The sequence below is a fragment of the Humulus lupulus genome, chromosome 2 (assembly GCF_963169125.1).
Source record: "Humulus lupulus chromosome 2, drHumLupu1.1, whole genome shotgun sequence".
Lineage (NCBI taxonomy): Eukaryota > Viridiplantae > Streptophyta > Magnoliopsida > Rosales > Cannabaceae > Humulus > Humulus lupulus.
The window spans coordinates 199,431,772-199,439,438 of record NC_084794.1 but is presented as its reverse complement, the minus strand read 5'-3'; positions in this window follow the sequence as shown (position 1 = coordinate 199,439,438).

Sequence of the window (7,667 nt, the reverse complement as noted above, 5' to 3'; positions counted from 1 at the left end):
ACTCCCCCTTTATTTGGCATACCACCAATTGCGAGTCACTGAAAATATGGAGGCGCGTTACTTTCAATTCCTGGGCTAGGCGCAGGCCAGCTAAGAGCACCTCGTACTCCGCCTCATTATTGGAGGCCTCGAACCCAAACCGGATTGCGCAGTACATTCTGTGTCCCTCGGGCCCAGTCATCATGATGCCCGCTCCTGATCCTCCTTCATTTGACGCCCCATCAACATGCAAACTCCACTTCTCTACATTTCCCAGTTCATCCTCCACAACAGGCTGCGCCCCTCCTTCACTCTGTCCTTCATTCGGCTGATGGGTGAATTCTACTATAAAATCTGCCAGCACCTGTCCATTGATGGAGGCCCTTGGGGTGTAGACAATATCAAACTGACTTAGCTCAATTGACCATTTCATTAGCCTCCCTGAGGTCTCTGGCTTATGTAAGACTTGTCTCAAAGGACTATCCGTTAAGACATCAATCGTATGCGCATGGAAGTAAGGCTTCAACTTCCTCGACGCCACTACTAGCGCATAGGCCAGTTTTTCGATCTCTGGATACCGGCTCTCTGCGTCCACCAGACGCTTGCTGATATAGTATACGGGCTGTTGTTGCTTCTTCTCTCCCTTAACTAAGGCTGCGCTGATGGCATGCTCCGACACCGCCAAGTATAGGTACAGCTTCTCGCCCTTCTCTGGCTTTGCTAAGAGGGGCGGCTTCCCCAGGTGCTCTTTCAACCTGACAAAGGCTTCCTCACATCTTTCATCCCAAGCGAACTTTTTGCTCCCTTTGAGGATGTCAAAGAATGGGAGGCACTTGTCGGTGGACCTTGAGATGAACCTGTTAAGGGCCGCCACCCTTCCTGTTAGGCATTGTACCTCCTTCTTATTCTTCGGCGGGCTCATTTCTATGAGCGCCTTTATCTTGTCGGGGTTGGCCTCGATTCCTCTTGAGTTGACCATGAAGCCCAAGAATTTTCCCGAGGATACCCCGAAGGTGCATTTGGCTGGGTTCAGTTTCATCCGATATTTCCTGAGCGTGTCAAACATCTCACCAAGGTCTTTGTTGAGCTCTGCTGCTACTTTGGTCTTCACTAGCATGTCATCCACATACACTTCCATATTCCTCCCTATCTGATTTGCGAACATTTTATTCACCAGCCTTTGATAGGTGGCTCCCGCGTTTTTGAGCCCGAAGGGCATCACCTTATAACAGTAGAGCCCTTTGTCTGTAATGAATGACGTGTGTTCCTCATCTACAGGGTTCATTGGGATTTGGTTGTATCCCGAGTAGGCGTCCATAAAACTTAGTAACTCATGCCCCGCTGTTGCGTCTACTAACTGATCTATCCTGGGGAGTGGGAAGCTGTCCTTAGGACAAGCTTTATTCAAATTCGTGAAATCGACGCAAGTCCTCCACTTCCCGTTTGGCTTCGGCACGAGTACTGGGTTTGATACCCACACAGGATAGAAAGACTCACGGATGAACCCGTTGGCCTTCAATTTGTCAACCTCTTCCTTTAACGCTGCGTACCTTGTTGGATCGAGCGCCCACCTCTTCTGCCTGACGGGCCTTGCTCCTGGGGAGATGTTCAGGTGGTGGCACATTACGCTGGGGTCTATGCCCACCATGTCCTCATGACTCCATGCAAACACGTCCAGGTTATCCTTCAAAAATCTTATCAATTCTTCCTTCACACCACCTTGTAGGCTTCTCCCTATCTTCAATTTCCTTAAAGGCTCTTCCGTCACCGTAGCCTCCTCTACTTCTTCTACCGGTTCTGCTCTTGCCTCATCCACGACCTGAGGGTTCAGCTCCTGCGGACCCCCTGTGGGCATGCTTATCGCCTCGTGTACCACCATGGCCATCGGCTCACGTGGCTTTGCAGGCGTGCGGAGTGAGGTGTTGTAACACTCCCTTGCTTCCTTCTGTTCTCCTTTCATACTCGCGATCCCTCCTGGAGTCGGGAACTTGACAACTAAGTGATATATTGAAGTTATGGCTTTCAATTCTCTCAGGGAGGGCCTCCCTAATACCGCGTTGAAAGCTAATGCGCAATCTACAACAACAAAGTTAGACATAATTGTGGTTTGGCGGGGCTGCTCCCCCATGGTAAGTGTCAACTCAATCATCCCAAGGGGTTGCACTGAATCCCCTGTGAATCCGTATAGTGACGACTGGCAAGGCTTTAGGTGACGAATGCCCAGTCCCATTTTTTCCAAAGCCGGGCGATATAGGATGTCCACTGAGCTCCGGTTGTCCACCAGGACTCGATGCACACGCATATTTGCCAACTGGACTGTCAGCACCAGCGGATCATTGTGGGGGAAGTGTACCCCCTGTGCATCTTCCTCAGTGAACGTTATTGAGTCGTTTTCCCCCTTGAAACTCTTTGGGGGTCGCTGTTCTAAACTCATAACGCAGGGGGGCGGACTTCGTCGAGCCTCTCTTGCATATTTATCTCGTCCCTTCCGAGAATCTCCTCCAAATCCTGGGCCTCCAAAAATGGTGCGGACCTCCCCTTGTATCTCTGGGGCTCGCTCCTGTGCCTGGGGCGCTCTGGGCTCGTTTTCTGGCCTTTGCCTTTCTTTCTTGACATAACGGCCTAAGTGCCCCCGGCGGATGAGCTCCTCAATTTCCTCTTTCAAGTGGATACACTCTGCCGTGGTGTGTCCAATGTCTTTGTGGTATTGGCAGTATTTACTGGGGTCCCTCTTGGACCGATCCTTTCTCATTGGTGGGGGCTTCTTGAAGGGCACTCGATCTTCGTTGGTGACGTAAATATGCTCCCTGGTGTCAGTGAGGTTCGTATAGTAAGTATAGGCCGCTGGCCTATGATCACCCCCTCGTTTGGTTTTCCTCTGCTGGTCATCTCTCGACCCCTCATACGTCCTCTTCTTCTTAGCTATATTCGGCCCGTCGTTAATTGGGGGCTTTGCGTGGGACTCCTCCTTTCCGGCCTTCAGGTTTGCGTGGCCATCCTCCACACGGATGTACTTCTGTGCTCTTTCATAGAAGTCGTCCAAGTCGGTGACTTCCCTCTTCAGCATGTTGTCCCACAACTTGCTCCCTGGGAGTACCCCAGCAGTAATGGCCATTTTTAACTCCCGGCGCGTCAGGCTCCCCACTTTTGCGGCCTCCATATTGAACCGGTGAATGTAGCTTTTTAGGCTCTCCTTTTCCCCTTGCTTCACGTTGGCTAAGCTGGTGCCTGGCATCGTGTAGTCCCGCACGGCATGGTGCTGCTGGAGGAACTCGTCAGAGAACTGCTGCCAGGACCTGATGGACCCCAGCCTTAGCCTTTTGAACCATTTGTAGGCGGGTCCTTTCAGAGTAACAGCGAAGCAATGGCACCTGGCACCACTTCCAATCCCCCTCAATTTCATGAGATCGTTAAACGCATCCAAGTGGTACTTTGGATCCGTGCTCCCTTCGTAAGGGGTCATGTTGGGCTCCTTAAAATTGGCAGGGAGCCGGATTGCCTGAATTTCTCGCACGAAGGGTGACTCATGGTCGAATTCTTCCTCAAAGGCCTGGCCACCCGACGCGGTGACAATCTTGCTCCGCAAGCTCCGCATCTCTGTGTCTAAGTCTTGCCTCCTTTTGCTGAGGGAGTCTCTTAGAGTGGACGGGCTAAGATCTGCCTTTCCCTTGCCTTCTCGAGGCGCCTCAGGGGGTGTGGTCCCTTTGCCTGCCCTTTTCCTGTTGATCTCCTCCCGCAAGTCTGGGGGCGTTCTTTTGGAGGTGACCTCATCCTCGCGTCGAGGGGCAGCGGTGGTTCTCGGCGTTGGCCTTTGGGCCTGCTTAGGTGGTTTGGGGTGATCACGCTGCTTCGTGCGGGGGGTGTTGCTAGTTGAGTGTCGGGTTCTTCCATCATCTACTGGCACAGTGGTCTCCACCCCACCCTTGCCTTTCTCCTTTCCCTTGGGCAAGGTTATGCTGGATTTACCCTGCAGTAGGCCGTTAAGGACCTCTTGCATGTTCTCCAAGGTAGTTTCTAATCTTTGGTTTTTACGATGGAGCTCACGTATCTCCTCTTCGTAAAATCGGGACTTTGAACTCGAACTCACGGAGTGGACCCGGGGGTGTTTGTCCGGCCTATGGGTAGAAGGGCCCGGGTCTTGCCGGCCGGAGTTCGGTGCCCGCGGCGGTTTTGGAGGAGGGAACTCATCAGCGTGCACCGGTGGTGCTCTGGGAGGACTCCCTCCAGGTGGAGCGGCCGGCGATGAGGCCACCCTGTCTCCTCCGTGAACCTCAGGGTCTTTCGGGGGCTCCACGTCCCTGGGTGGAGGAGCGTCCTTCATGGAGGCCTTCAGTTGGACTCCGCTCAGGTGAACCTCTACCTGCCGCGTCTCCCTCAGTCGTTTCGAGCGTCTTGGCATCTTCTTCTTGTCGGAAACAATGGTGGAACAGTAGCTTGAAACTAACGTTCCCACAGACGGCGCCAAACTGTTGACGGTGAGAACTCGTCAACGAAGTTAAGTTGGAAAAATTATCAAATTGAAATCGCTAATTAGAAAGCTATGAAAACTTGAACAATGACTCAAGAACAATGGAATAACAACAATGGAGAATTCAGTATCTCATTCACACTAATGTCTCTGCTACAGTAAAATTTCCAACCCCCCTACAGGTGGCCTTGGAATTCAATTTATAGTAGGCTCTAACGGCCTTAGGTACATAGTGGTCCAGGGGACCAAACGGTACAAACGTACTGTACTAGGGGAGTGGTTTCAGAGGTTGTGACTGTACATCCCGTACAGGAGCAGGTGTCAGGGGGATGTCTCCACTACTTGTCTGTACTCCTTCTTGAGGCGTGGTAGTAGGCGTGGTGGCGCAGGAGGTAGTGGTGTCAGCTCTGACCCATGGCCGTAGACGTACGGACCACGATCCTCGCTGGCACTGGCATCCGTACCTAGTACCCGATCGTACAAATATGTCTCATTCGACTCGTTCTGGATCTACTGAGCATAGGGACTTTGAGGTTGTGAAAAAGGGGATCTTTGGTGTCCGTATTGGCCGTGGCGTTGAATAGGGGTCTTGGGCCCATGCGCATCAAGTCACGGTGTGTCGGCCTCCTGAGAAGATGGTGGGCTGGTGGTCCAAGGGCCTCGCTGAATAGGGCGCCTCGCCCTATGATGGCCTCGCTGAACAAGGGACCTTGGCCCTATGGTGGCCTCGCTAAACAAGGCACCTCGCCCCTATGGTCTCGCGGGTCAGGAGGGCCTCGCCATGTGACGATCTCGCGGATCAGGAGGGCCTCGCCATAGGACGGTCTCGCGGATCAGGAGGGCCTCGCGGAAGGCGACTCGGTGGCCTCGCGGAACAGGGTCCTCGTGAGACGGGGCGGTCTCGCGGATCGGGGGGCCTCGCCACTTGGTGGCCTCGCGGAAGGCGACTCGGTGGCTTCACGGAAGAGCATCCTCGCGAGACGGGAGGTCTCGCGGATCAGGGGCCTCGCGAGATGGGGCGGTCTCGCGGATCGGGGGGCCTCGCCACTTGGTGGCCTCGTGGAAGGCGACTCGGTGGCCTCGCGGAAGAGCATCCTCGCGAGACGGGGCGGTCTCGCGGATCAGGGGGGGCCTCGCCACTTGGTGGCCTCGCGGAAGGCGACTCGGTGGCCTCGCGGAATAGCATCCTCGCGAGACGGGGTGGTCTCGCGGATCAGGGGGGCCTCGCCACTTGGTGGCCTCGCGGAAGGCGACTCGGTGGCCTCGCGGAAGAGCATCCTCGCGAGACGGGGTGGTCTCGCAGATCAGGGGGGGAGTACGCCCAGGTGACTACCTTGCATTTCCCCTTGATGAGATTATGAGCATCAACAAGGCGGAATGGATTCGAGAGCCGAGCGTTTCGATTCGAGGATGTAGTTTTGTTTCTTATGGTTTTTTACATGTATCTTTCCGCATTTTGTTATGTAAATCTCTTTTTAATTATGTCATATTTTGATTTTAAAACAATGGGATCCCACATCCTAACTTGAATTTTATGTAAGTTTAACTTTTATTTTTACAAGTTTCTTAAATAAAGTTATGGTATTTTCACTTGTAAGTTTTATTAAGGATTAGTGTTTATGTATAGTTTTCGTTAATGGTCCAAAAGTCTAGAGTAGTTGGGTCATTACAGAGAGCCATGGAACAATATGTCCTAGTAATTAGGCTTTTTAAAGATTTTCCTTTTGTAGTTTCAAAATTAGAACAAATATGGGAGACTATGAATGATGAAGATGATTTACCGGTAGCTATGAGATATTATTTTCTTATACTTAGGTTTACCTTTAAGTTTGAATTTCAATTCACTAATGAACAAAAGCATAATATCTTAATGAAAATTCCCCGAGGAAGTTTCGAGGCTCTTAGTAATGATGATTATGAAGAAATAGATGATGATATGTTAGATGAAGGGTCAGATGTAGAAGATCCTGATTTTTAGATTTTCCCTAGTTAATTTTTTAGATATGTTTATTAATTTGTTTATTTATTTTTGAATTTATGAATGTACTTAGTGAAAATATTTTTCCAAATGAATAAAGTTGTTATTTTTGAATGACATGTATGAGTTTGATTTTTTTTTTACAATCATAATAAATTTAGAATAAATAAATAATGACTGAGTTCGGTGAGGGTGGATACAAATCAATGGACCGAGTTCTGTATTGAGAGTTTAGGGGGCCATAGTAGTGGGAACAATTTTACTGATCCCAACCCTCCCTCAATATAGTTAGCTTTGGAACAACGACGAGTTTCAAGCATGAGAATTAAGTCATATAGGGTGATTAGAAACAGACTTAGAAAATAATAAAGATGGCTTATTTTTCTAAGTATAGAAACACACCCTAATTATAAAGAAGGCTTACATAATTTTTCATAAGAAATCATAACTGATATGTTCGAGTTATATTTGCTTAGATTAAGATTTTCCTTAGAACCTACTAGGGTAAGTTCTAACACATTTTTCTCAACTGTTAGAACTTTGCTAAAGATGTCGCTACGAAGGTCTGCACGCATGAATGGCAATGCTTCCAGCGCGCCAATGAAACTAACGAAGCCCCTCGAGTCCGAAGAAGGGGAACGCGTGCTACTACTACTACAACCAATAGAAACGCACTACCACCAGTTGACAACACCGCTGAGATTATCCGGCTACGTCAACAAGTGGAAGAACTACTGCAGCAACAACAACAACAGACTCAGCCCTAGCCTCAGCAGCAACCGTAGCCTCAGCCAGCGACTCAAGCACCCTAGCAAGTAGGTCCATATGGGGGATGGTCGATAGCAAACTATGCACCTTATCCAGCTCAGTACATAGAGCCAATCTATGAGCAGGTTCGTAATCAGCACGCTCCAAACTTTGAAGGGACAACTAATCCCTTTGAGTCTGAAGAATGGCTAAGGAATGTAGAGCCTATACTGGCACACATGAACCTTGGCAATGCAGATCGCATATCCTACATTTCTTCTCTTCTAAAAAAGGATGCTAGAATCTGGTGGGATTTAGTACAGCTAACTCATGACGTCGCCACCATGACTTAGGCTAGAGTTGTGGAGCTGTTTCACAAAAAGTATTTCAACTCAGCTGTTATCGCTACAAGGGTGGAAGAGTTCACTGGTCTAAAGCAGGGCAACTTAACAGTAGTCGAGTATGCTCGAAAATTCGATCGTCTGGCCAAGTTCA